The 6325-nt window shown below is 47.0% G+C and overlaps 1 pseudogene; it reads right to left on the bottom strand.

Annotated features, from left to right (window-relative positions):
* Window positions 1–852: 852 nt before the first annotated feature.
* On the bottom strand, window positions 853–970 carry LOC124617011 (annotated as a pseudogene).
* Between the last annotated feature and the right edge of the window lie 5355 nt (window positions 971–6325).

Here is a 6325-nt window from a genome sequence, read left to right as displayed (position 1 = left end):
ATCGCTAGCAAAGTCGGCTGTACAACTGGGACGAGTGCTAGTGAGTCTCTCTAGACTAGACCTGCCGTGTGGCGGCGCTCGGTCTGCAATCACTGATAGTGGCGACACGCGGGTCCGACGTATACTAACGGACCGCGGCCGATTTAAAGGCTACCATCTAGCAAGTGTGGTGTCTGGCGGTGACACCACACTCCCTTCCATTTCAGTCTCGTATTGTTCGTGGAAAGAAAGATCGACGGTATACCTCTGTGTGGGCTCTAACCTCTCTGATTTTATCCTCATGGTCTCTTCGCGAGGTATACGTAGGACGGAAGGAGGGAGCAATATGCTGCTTGATTCCTCGACGAGAGGCCCTAGTTACACGACATTTACATTCATTTTACTTCCTCTACTCTGGCCCGTAACTGTGTAAAATCATTCAAATCTGCGAGTCACGAATTCCTTAATTGTGTGATAAGTTAAGGCTGAATCTGTTGTCAGAATTGCTTCGAATTATCGATTTCTTTGTACGTCTTTGTCGTCGTCAATGTATCGTTTTCCGTAATCAGTAGCTATCTTGTCTTGCTCGATTATTAACACAAGCTAAATGGCGATGAACAAGCAGACATGTTGGAAGCATCAGCAGATTTTTGTAGCTTTTCCTTCAAAAAGCACTGCGTCTTTAGGCCACAAGTGGCCCATCGGGACCATCCGACCGCCGCGTAAACCTCAGCCGAGGAAGCGGATAGGAGGGGCGTGTGGTCAGCACACCGCTCTCCCGGTCGTTAAGATGGTTTTCTTTGGTCGGAGCCGCTACTATTCGGTCGAGTAGCTTCTCAATTGGTATCACGAGGCTGAGTGCACCCCGAAAAATGGCAACAGCGCATGGCGGCCCGGATGGTCACCCATCCGAGTTCTGGCCATGCCCGACAGCTCTTAACTTCGGTGATCTGATGGGACCCGGTGTTTCCACTGCGGCAAGACCGTTGCCTTTTCCTTTAAAAGTGAGTTTAAAATACATCGGATCATTGAAACATGCCCCTGGAATACAAGAGGCACCTAATGGTTGTCTGGCCACAAGGATGGCGGATCGTAATTTAACACCCCATTGACAGTGAAGTCATTAGCGACATTCGGGTTGGAAAACTATTGTTGTTGTGGTCTTCAGTCCTGAGACTGGTTTGATGCAGCTCTCCATGTTACTCTATCCTGTGCAAGCTTCTTCATCTCCCAGTACCTACTACAGCCTACATCCTTCTGAATCTGCTTAGCGTATTCATCTCTTGGTCTCCGTCTACGATTTTTACCCTCCACGCTGCCCTCCAGTACTAAATTGGTGATCCCTTGATGCCTCAGAACATGTCCTACCAACCGATCCCTTCTTCCAGTCAAGTTGTGCCACAAACTCCTCTTCTCCCTAATTCTATTCAATACCTCCTCATTAGTTATGTGATCTACCCATCTAATCTTCAGCATTCTTCTGTAGCACTATATTTCGAAAGCTTCTATTCTCTTCTTGTCTAAGCTATTTCTCGTCCATGTTTCACTTCCATACATTGCTACACTCCATACAAATACTTTCAGAAACGACTTCCTGACGCTTAAATCTATACTCGATGTTAACTAATTTCTCTTGTTCAGAAACGCTTTCCTTGCCATTGCCAGTCTACATTTTATATCCTCTCTACTTCGACCATCATCAGTTAGTTTGCTGCCGGCCGCGGTGGTCTAGCGGTTCTAGGCGCGCAGTCCGGAACCGCGGGACTGCTACGGTCGCAGGTTCGAATCCTGCCTCGGGCATGGATGTGTGTGATGTCCTTAGGTTAGTTAGGTTTAAGTAGTTGTAAGTTCTAGGGGACTGATGACCAAAGTAGTTAAGTCCCATAGTGCTCAGAGCCATTTCAACCATTTTGAGTTAGTTTGCTCCCCAAATAGCAAACTTCCTTTACTACTTTAAGTGTCTCATTTCAAAGAAAGAATTCTGCTGTTCACAATGTTTGGTTTCGGAATACTACATAAAATCTTGATTTGGTTGCTCAGATACGGATTCGAACCTCGTGCACCTGTAATACTAAACCACTGTCTTCCGCATAGCGCCAACTCAACCGGTGGGTTATATTTCGACACCGACACATATGCCAGCTGTAGGAATGACTAATATGAATTATCATAGCTGGAAGTGCAATGTTTCGCTAAGTTCCAATGGTCTCTGTGGACCTGACGAAACGTTCACGTTAAAAGGGCCACTCTGACACCAGATCGGAGATGACAGAGAGATGGGCGAAATACTGAACTCGGTGGTCCGAAATTGCTCCACTGCGGTACATCTTAATGCATTTCCTGCTTTCAGTCATTACAAGAATACCGAAATGGCAAATATTCAGATGAGTGATCACGAAATAGAAAATGAACCAAAATCGGATAACAATGGAAAGGCATCTGGGGCGAATCAGATCTGCATCTACGTGACTACTCTGCAATACACATGTAAGTGCCTGGCAGAGGGTTCATAGAGCTGTCTTCAGTCTAATTCTCCATAGTTCCACTATCGAACAATGCGCACGTTAATGAACATTTAATTCTTTCCGTGCGGGCTCTGATTTCTCTTATTTTGATTAATGATCGTTTCTCTCTCTGTAGGTGGTCGCCAATAAAATCTTTTCTCAATCGTAGGAGTATTGTATTGTATGGAACCGGGGACCTGGAAACGGCGGAGAGGCTTCGTCCCCGCCGTAGCCTTCAGTGGTTCACAACCGCCCAACAAACTACAGCAGTCCACCCACCTCACCGTCGCCCCACACCGAACCCAGAGTTATTGTGCGGTTCGGCCCCCAGTGGATTCCCCCCCCCCCTTCCGCCTCTCCCCCCCCCCCCCCCACCCTCCCCGGGAACGTCTTACACCAGATGAATGTAACCCCAATGTTTGCGTGTTAGAGTAAATATTGTGTACGCTTACGTGGAATAGTGTTTTTCATAGCAATCGCCGACATAGTGTAACTGAGACGGAATAAGCGGAACCAGTCCGCATCCAGCGAGGCAGATGGAAAACCGCCTTACAAACCATCCACAGACTGACCGGCGCACCGGACCTCGACACTAATCGACCGGGCGGATTCGTGCCAGGGACCGGCACGCCTTCCCGCCCGGAAAGCAGTGCGTTAGACCGCACGGCTAACCGGGCGGCGCTTCGGAGGAGTAAGTTGGAGATTGAAATTTCGTAAAAGATTTTGCCGCAACGAATAACGTCTTTATTTTAATGGCTGCATATCATATCCACGACACGCTCGCGCCTATTTCGCTATAATACAAAACGTGCTGCCATTCTTTGAACTTTTTCTATCTCCTCCTGTAAGTCCTGTCTGGTAGGCATCCCATACCTTGCAGCAATATTCTACCAGAGGAAGGACAAGCATAGTGTAGGCAATCTATTTATTAAATCTGTTCGAACTGTAGTGACAATGATGTATTTCAGACAATTAACAGAAATTAAAGCGAAGAAGGAAAGATGAATAAAATGCTAATGTTCGGTTTCGGTTTCTGGCACACCCTTGAAAAGATGCTCTTGTCGAACTATCACTATGAAGATAGTACGCCAAACTGCAGAACTTTGGCCGTGGTGGACAAGCGGTTCTAGGCGTTACAGTCTGGAACCGCGCGACCGCTACGGTGGCAGGTTCGAATCCTGCCTCGGGCATGGGTGTGTGTGACGTCTTTAGGTTAGTTAGGATTAGGTAGTTGTAAGTTCTAGGGGACTGATGACCTCAGAAGTTAAGTCCCATAGTGCTCAGAGCCATTTTTGCAGAACTTTTTAAATATGCGCGCCACACTTACTGAAACACAGCTGGGTAGGCTATCTATTTGTTATTTACGGGCGGCACGCGTGAGGTACCTCTTTCACATCTTTTCTAGCATCTAGTGAATATCGGCAGTTAAAACATAGCACGTGTGTTTTCGACCAATTATTGACAGAAATATGTATTGTGTTTCGACATGAACCAGACGACCATTCGTTTTGTCTGTTACGAGCGGTCTATTCGTCATGTCTGTTGCAGTAGTAACCCACAAGGTACCATTAGGGCGCGTTGACCGCTTCCTCAGAGCATCGCCCGCCAGAGATTATGAAGGAAGGACGGTTGAGGATGACAACTTTAAGACGGTTTCTTTTTCGAGAGCGAAAGATACACGCAGTGAACTAGTCACAGGAACCAGACCATCATTCAGTTGAAATTTTATACGGGAAAGCAAGCTTCCTCATCGAATTTTACTGCAGAAAGTTTCTCGAGCATTCTCAGCCGAGCCATGTCATCGTGCTGTGGCAACGTTTCGACGAGTTTCCTACACGACATTTTCAGGCAAAGTTCCTTCCTTTATAGTCGCTGGACAGCACTTCTCTGCCGAGGACCCGACGGATGGGTCAGTAGCGTGCCAAAGACACGCCGCGGCAAATAAACAGGCAATACCCTGGATTCGACAACCGGAAAACCCTTCACACCACCGAGCAACCGCTCATGCTGTGTCCTCCTCCCATCACCCATTCTGCACCCCTCCTTCCACGCCCCCTCCCACCTGCTACCGCACTGAACATGTCTCCCGGAGACACGTGATGGGTGTTAGGCGGCGAAGTCTGCGTTCCAGAGGCTGAACGAACTGGACACGAACCCGAGACTTTGCTCGAATAAGCCGTATTGCGAACTTGCCCAAACGTAGTGACAACACAACGACATAACTCAGCCAATAACCCGAGAAGATTTCGTCAGTTTAAGATAAAAGGAAACTATGGAAATCATTATGGAAATCGATAGGCAATTTAAGCGGCACACTGGATGAATGCATATGTAGACACAGATTCCATTGTAAGAGCACACTTCTCATACATCGATAAAGTGGATTACGATATCTTACAGTATAATATTTTTATATCAACATCTATACTTTGCGAATCAAAAATGGCTCTGAGCACTATGGGACTAAACTTCTGAGGTCATTAGTCCCCTAGAACTTAGAACTAGTTAAACCTAACTAACCTAAGGACATCAAAAACATCCATGCCCGAGGCAGGATTCGAACCTGCGACCGTAGCGGTCTTGCGGTTCCAGACTGCAGCGCCTTTAACCGCACGGCCACTTCTGCCGGCCTTTGCGAATCAATATGTAGTACTTGGTAAAGGGTAACTTGATTTGTACCATTTATAAAGATTCGTGGATAAAGTGTCCGAAAAATTGCTGTTTGTACGTCTCTGTGCGAGCTGTTATTTTGCAAGATTCTTTCTGCAAGACCCGTACGGATGGACAAGTCGAGTGCTTAAGAATATTCGAAGTTTTCTATCCTGCAATAACATTCTTGAAGCTGCCTATGTAGGTTTTCGCGAGATGTACGGCGTCTAACTTTGAGTGTCTCCCGTTTAAGATTTTACAATATTTCTGTTACACTGTCTTGTCCGTCAGACAACCTTGTGACCAGAGTGAGATTTTCACTATGCAGCGGAGTATGCGCTGATATGAAACTTCTTGGCAGATTAAAACTGTGTGCCGGACCGAGACACGAACTCGGGACCTTTGCCATTCGCGGGCAAGTGCTCTACCACGTGAGATACACAAGCACGACTCGCGACCCGTCCTCACAGCTTCAGTTCTTTCAGTACCTCGTTTTCTACCTTCCAAACTTCACAGAAGCTCTTCTGCGAACCTGCAAGTCGTGCTTGGGTAGGTCAGATGGTATAGCACTCTCCCGGGAAAGGCAAAGGCCCTTAAGTTCTAGGCTCGGTCCGGCTCACAGTTTTAATCTACCAGGAAGTCTCAACCATTCGGGCAGCTCTTCTTGGTACACACTCGATGTCTCCTCTTAGTCCGGCTGGATATCGATTCCATATGCTTGAGCGGCATTGAAGTACGGGACATAATGAAACGTCCATCTCGTCGGTTGCTCCGAGCTCCCGAGGCGTAGCGCGGTATCACATCCGCGGCCGTTGCCAGAACCCACGCACTCTTGGCAGTGCGAAGTAGGCGACACAAATCACGCGACGAACTGCTCCGCATATTTAATCATAAACGTTTACTGGTGAACCTAGATTAATTATCTGCTCTACTAAACTGCCAAATCAATCGAAATAATGGTCGTCAACCTCACTTTGACGTGCGAGACGGGATTAAAATTTTGGCACCTCCAAAATCAATAATTAAAAGCCCTGCAGTTGCAGAAAACATTCCGAGTTCTGACCTCTCGGCTAGAATATACTCATTGCTAACATTTCAGTACACTCCCTCCAACTGACTACTAGCGGCTCCATCCTGTAATCTCCACTTCAATGAAACAGAAATATAGTCTAAAGTTAATAGGGAAAGTGTCA

The sequence above is a fragment of the Schistocerca americana genome, chromosome 5 (genome assembly GCF_021461395.2).
Source record: "Schistocerca americana isolate TAMUIC-IGC-003095 chromosome 5, iqSchAmer2.1, whole genome shotgun sequence".
In the NCBI taxonomy this organism is placed as follows: domain Eukaryota; kingdom Metazoa; phylum Arthropoda; class Insecta; order Orthoptera; family Acrididae; genus Schistocerca; species Schistocerca americana.
This window is presented reverse-complemented; position numbering and strand designations above follow the sequence as displayed.